At 41.4% G+C, this 5,804-nt stretch overlaps 1 long non-coding RNA gene across 1 annotated transcript in view; it reads left to right on the top strand.

The window, feature by feature from the left end:
* Nucleotides 1-3,794, top strand: part of LOC105305071 — a 30,950-nt gene extending 27,156 nt beyond the window's left edge. Inside the window, exons 2-3 of the long non-coding RNA XR_897063.2 lie at nt 761-858; nt 1,157-3,794. This is a non-coding gene — a long non-coding RNA (uncharacterized LOC105305071). The remainder of the gene's footprint in view (nt 1-760; nt 859-1,156) is intronic.
* Nucleotides 3,795-5,804: the final 2,010 nt, after the last annotated feature.

Raw genomic sequence — 5,804 nt, 5'->3', positions numbered from 1 at the left:
GGGAACAAAGCTAGGCCTGGACTGGAAAAGACCTGGGGCTGGGGCTGGGGCTGGGGCAGGGGCAGGGCTGGGGGCTGTGGAGGCAGGGAACCACAGAAATTTGAAAATGTGGGCATTTAATACTCCAATATAATAAGTTTGAATAGAGGAAACAAGTCAACAGCAATTTAAGTTTCCTTCCCGACAGGTAGGTCATTAAGTCAATTAGTGCAGATGGGAACAAAGCTAGGCCTGGACTGGAAAAGACCTTCAAGTATTTATTTTTATGTTTGGTCATAAGGTTAAATTTTTATTTATGGGCTATAAGATTCTTCAAAAATCCAAGGGGAAGTAGTTTTTAAAGTCAATTTAAAAGAAAAAATTAGTAAAAATTTTTAATGCCAAAGTATTTGACTTTGGATACCTTAAACCAAAAAAAAAAAAGTTTGAGCAATTAAAAGAAATTGCAAACTTTAAGGAGGTTTAAGTAACCTAAAAGTGAAAGCTCACTAAATGTAGTTGAATTGTACATATAAACCAGGCCCTTAAATATATTTCCATAATGGTAACTTAAGGCTTAAATCTAACAGTAACAAACCACATAATCAAACTATTTGTTACTGACATCCAAGAAATAAATAGAAATCAAAGTCCAACCCCAGCATTAGCCACGGGGTAAGTGTTCCTCTTGAGGAAGGCAGGGATTCCTCTTCTGCACCTGATGGCCAACGATCATCTGCTGGTCTTTGCCACGTCTCACCGCCACTTTCACACTTGGCAGGCATGGAGCACCGCCGGTGACCACGGTGTGGAAGAGCAGAGGCCAGGACACAGACGACTAGTCTGAGGCTAAGGCACCAACGCAGAAGAATGGGTGAGGTGAGGTCCACCTCACAACCACCAAATATACAGCACTGAAAAAGGCAATGCTGGAGGATAGGGAGCAAGTAAGAGGGAAGGGTGGTGGGAAGGTGAAATGACCTTGGATCCCACCCACTGAAGAAATATGATCGTGGCCCCTCTGCTGCTTCCTCCTGATTGGCTGCATGAAGACAGCGCGGGAGCCATACTAACTCATTCTAATTGTATCATCTCCTAATTGTGCCCCCATGTACCACCCTGTCTCTCGGACCGGTCACACGGAAATCTCACACTAACCATTTCACTCTTTTCCCAGGTTTTTCCCACTCGTGGAAAACAGCGAAGCCCGCCATGTTGAACAGCGCGGCACGCCCGCCGGAAGCAAAGCCCGCCAAGCACATACTGGCCAAAAACCACGCGCCAAGACGTCCACGTGACCGACTGCCATGAACTCCACAGGACGAGACATGTCACGTTGTCCTTGCGGCAAACCCTGTCAGGAAATGCGTGCGGCAAGGATGCAGGCCCGCCATATCTTACGCAGCGGCCCGTATTTGAGCCGCCATCTTATGCCACTGAACGCGATATTTCCACAGCCATGCGCGCAAGAACAAAGACACCACCATGATGCACCCTTCCCGCCACGGCACAATTGCGGCAAAACCGAGCCCGCCATCTTGTATGCCAACCAAACCGCTTTTCTGGGCAATACCGTTGGCCGAAACTTGCCATTTTCAGCCCTGCCCCTGTCTTCCTCCTGTCATTCTCAACCGGCCTATGTTACGTGACATAGGACAACCCTGTTTTTTTTCTATCTCATGACACCGTACGAAACTCCTAACGAACCCTAAATCGGCTGGTTCATCCAGTGCGCAACACTGCCATCCGCCTGTCCTGCCATCCGCTTGGTCTCCCTGTTCGATACCAAGCATGAGCCAAGTACCCATCGGGCGAGCTGCGTAGCTAACTGTCGGCCATCTTTCCTCCGCAGCGTGGCTAACCAGCCTGGCAGCATAGCCACCTGCCTGCTAGAGCTTTAAGTCGCTCACGTACCACCGAACGATTAACGGCGAAAAGAGACATATCAGATAGTACAACGAACCACTGATGACAACCAATTTTCCGTGCATAAAAGACCGCGATGGGCGATTTAAAAAAAAAATCTAAGCAGGTATCCGCGGCCCCGATGGGCAAGGAAAAAAAAAATTTAAAGCAGGTATCCGAGGCCCCGATGGGCAAGAAAAAAAATAGTGAAAGCAGGTATCCGAGGCCCCGATGGGCAAGAAAAATAGAAAAAAAAAAAATAGCAGGTATCCGTGGCCCCGATGGGCTACAGAGTTAGGGGATTGGGGATGAAGAGGGGACACAGCAGGTATCCGCGGCCCCGATGGGCTTAAGGGGGAAAAAAAATTAAAAGCAGGTATCCGCGGCCCCGATGGGCAAAATATAGAAAAAAAGAAGCCGCAACGAAAAACCTTTGCAAAGGAGAATTCTATTAAAATAGGAAATGGCCAAAAAAATAGGAGCTGTCAAGAAATACGAGACGACAACCCATTTTAAAAATATTTAATAGAATTTTGGTGGATTTCTAAAGAAGAAATGTACTATAAATAGTGGTTGGGAGCTGAGAGCTGGAACATGTTCCAGAAAGAAGGACAGGGTGAACATATCTGCTGTTAGCAAGCATGTTCTCCTAGAAAATAAGAAATGGCGACAGCAGCAATTTGCAGCGCTTTAAAGTGTCGGGGAGGGAACTGGGCGGAGTATGTGCAAAAGGTGTGGCCTAGAAAAAGGACTACTGGACATGTTTATGGCGTGAACAGTACAAAAATTTAGTCATACATGAGGGAAAATGAGACTTCAAGAGAACGGCAACATCTTAGAGCATTATACTGTGAATATCTGTTCTCTCAGCCCGGCGAGAGCCATAACTTCAATGGCATCTGTAAGATGGGGACCATAAGTCAACATACGTCAACATAGACCACTGGTGATAGAAACCTATGTAAACATTGTAACAAGAGAATAAATATTAGTTCGGTCAAGGAAAAAATGAAAAAAAAGCATTGATATGTTAATGAAGTATGTAAATATCTCATTTACCCCGAGGGTATAACTTGCCATCAAACTTTTGAACCCAAGAACCCAAGAAGAGTCAACCCATAAAGATGGCAAGAAATCTGACCATCCACGAGAAGCAATTCATCTCATAAACAGACCTACATTTATCATAGAAACAATAGTGAAATAACTGTAGACAAGACTACCTGTAATGATCATGATATATTTGAAAAACAGCCGTAACTGTAAAAGGCTACAACACTTCGATATCGCTCAGTCATCAGGAGAAAAAAGAAAGGTTAATGCCTGGGATCTCGGCCTGGACTAACCAACAGGACCTAAAAAGCAAACCAACTACCAACAGCAGAAATACTATCAGGCCATCTAAACAACCAGTGTTAAACATGTCTAAAAACACCTTAAAAGGTGAAAATATAAGTGATAAACTGGTTGGGGATTGCGGCAAGTAAACCCTAGCCGCGGGAGAATTGCCGCGCTAGATCATTTGCATTGGTTTTTTGTTATTTCTTTCATGAGGGTACTCCAACAGCGTGGCGCTAGAGTGCTGATCTGAGGTGAGTCAATCACATCGGACAAAGGATGTTTTCAGGCTCTGGGTTACCAAGGTAAGGTCTATGGCCAAAAGAACGGCAGACGCAAGACATCTACGTTTCCATACAAACGGCTTCCAAAGAGCCATTGGATTGCAAGTAATAACCTTTTCTCTTACTAGGAGATATGAAATTAGCCACGGTTGGTGCATTTGACAGTAAAAAAAACATGAAGAAATGTTTTCCGGACCTGAAAAGGAAGAGATGGTACGCGGACGTTAGAAGAATTTTCGCGTAAGCTGAATTTTCGCGTAAGCTGTTGAATAAACATATATAAATACCTCTTCTGTGTCCGTTATTCTAAATCTTCATTGCTAAATTACTATACCTCACATGAGCCCATGAATTTTATAATATGTTTTTAATCAGATTATATAGAAAGGGACTATACAAAACTATTTGTCTAGGACCCTGCATCATGCCCCGGAGTAACCCTGTTTTCTCCCACCATTTATCACCTGCAGGCTTTATTTATCCCAGATTCATGGCATACACCAGGAATTATATGGACGGAAAGAACCGAGTCCTTTTTTAAAAAGATTCCAATTATTTTACTTCTAGGCTTGTCACTTTGTTAGCATGTACTTCTTCCCGGCTTAAGTTAAAAGAAAAAGGTGGGAATTTGCTGATTTCGCCACCAGATGGCAGCATGAAATTATGAAGGAAACAATGAGCAAGCTGCAGGAAATGCGTCAAGGTCTAATATCAAGGCCAACCAAGGTCTGAGTGGAAAGGGAAAACTTATACATGTTCAGTATCAGGAAAAGAGAAAACAAAAAGTACTCTATTCCCTCTAATTTGAACAGTCCCTACTCTCCCCCCACCCCAGGAAGATTGTCCTTGGCTTTGATGCAGAACCATTTAAAGAGGACTTAGATGAAGTATCCAGGATCAAATTACCAGGCTGGTGTAAAACAACACTCCTTGAACAATCAATGGCTCAAAAAATAAAAAAGGAAAAAATAGACAAACGAAAATGAAAACGACATAAGGGAAAGCTTATAGTGACAAATGCGTGCGTAAAGAAAAAAGATCTAAAATAAAAAACCTGGCTTTATCATATCACTAGAAAAAGAACAAACAGCCCCAAATTAGCAGAAGCGAGAAAATAAAAATCAGCAGAAATAACTGAAAGAGAGTAGAAGAAAAATAAAAGAGATCAATGAAACCATGAGCCGTTTTTTTGTGTGAGAAAATTGGCAGGCCTTTAACTAGACTAAGAAAAAAATAGACTCAAAATTAGAAATGAAAACAGTTTACAACTGATATCACAGAAACAGTCATAAGAGGCTACTATGAATAAATATGTCAAGAAGTTGGATCATCTGGAATAGATCAATTCCTAGAGACATACAACATACTGAGACTAAATCATGAAGAAATAAAAATTTGAATAAAACTATAACTACTACGGAGATTAAATCAGTTATAAAAAGTCTAAGAAAAGGCCAAACCCAAATGGATTCACTGGTGATTCCTCCTTGACATTTAAAGAATTAATGTCGATACTTTCCAAACTCATAAAAAGCCCACATTACACAGATACCAAAACAAGACAAGGACTCTACAAGAAAAGAAAATTATAGGCCAATATCCCTGATGACAAAGACTTTGAAATATCAAGAAAATATTAGCAAACCAAATTCAACAGCACATGAAAAGAATGATACGCTGTGATCAAGTGGGATTTACCCCTGGATGAAAGGATGGTTCAACATAAGTAAATCAAATGTGATACACCACACTAACAGCATGATCAAAATCGCATAATCATCTCAGTAGGTGCAGAAAATGCATTTGACAAAATTCAACATCTTTTAATGATAAAAACTCCCAACGCAATAAAGACCATATATATGAAACACAGCTAATATACTCAATGGCGAAACACTGAAAGCTTTTACTCTAAGATCTGAGACAAGACAAGGTTGCCCACTCCCACCACTTCCATTCCATATAATACTTGAAGTATTGGCCAGAGCAATTAGGTGAGGGGAAAAAAAAAAAAGATATCCAAATCAGGAGGGAAAATGAGAATTGCCTCTATTTTCCGATAACAGTATCTTATATATCGAAAACCCTAAAGATTCCACCCAAAAACTGGTAGAATAAAAGAATTCTGTGACATCGCAGGATACAAAATCAATGTACAGAAATCAGTTGTATTTCTATACACAAACAATCTGAAAGAGAACATTGAAAATCCTATTTACGATGGCATTGAAAATAATAAAATACTTAGGAATAAATTTAACCAAGAGAGTAAAAGACCTGTACACTAAAAACTATGAC

This window comes from Pteropus vampyrus, unplaced genomic scaffold, assembly GCF_000151845.1.
Source record: "Pteropus vampyrus isolate Shadow unplaced genomic scaffold, Pvam_2.0 Scaffold361, whole genome shotgun sequence".
Classification (NCBI taxonomy): domain Eukaryota; kingdom Metazoa; phylum Chordata; class Mammalia; order Chiroptera; family Pteropodidae; genus Pteropus; species Pteropus vampyrus.
The sequence above is the reverse complement of the archived record's forward strand: the minus strand, read 5'-3'. Positions and strand labels throughout refer to the sequence as shown.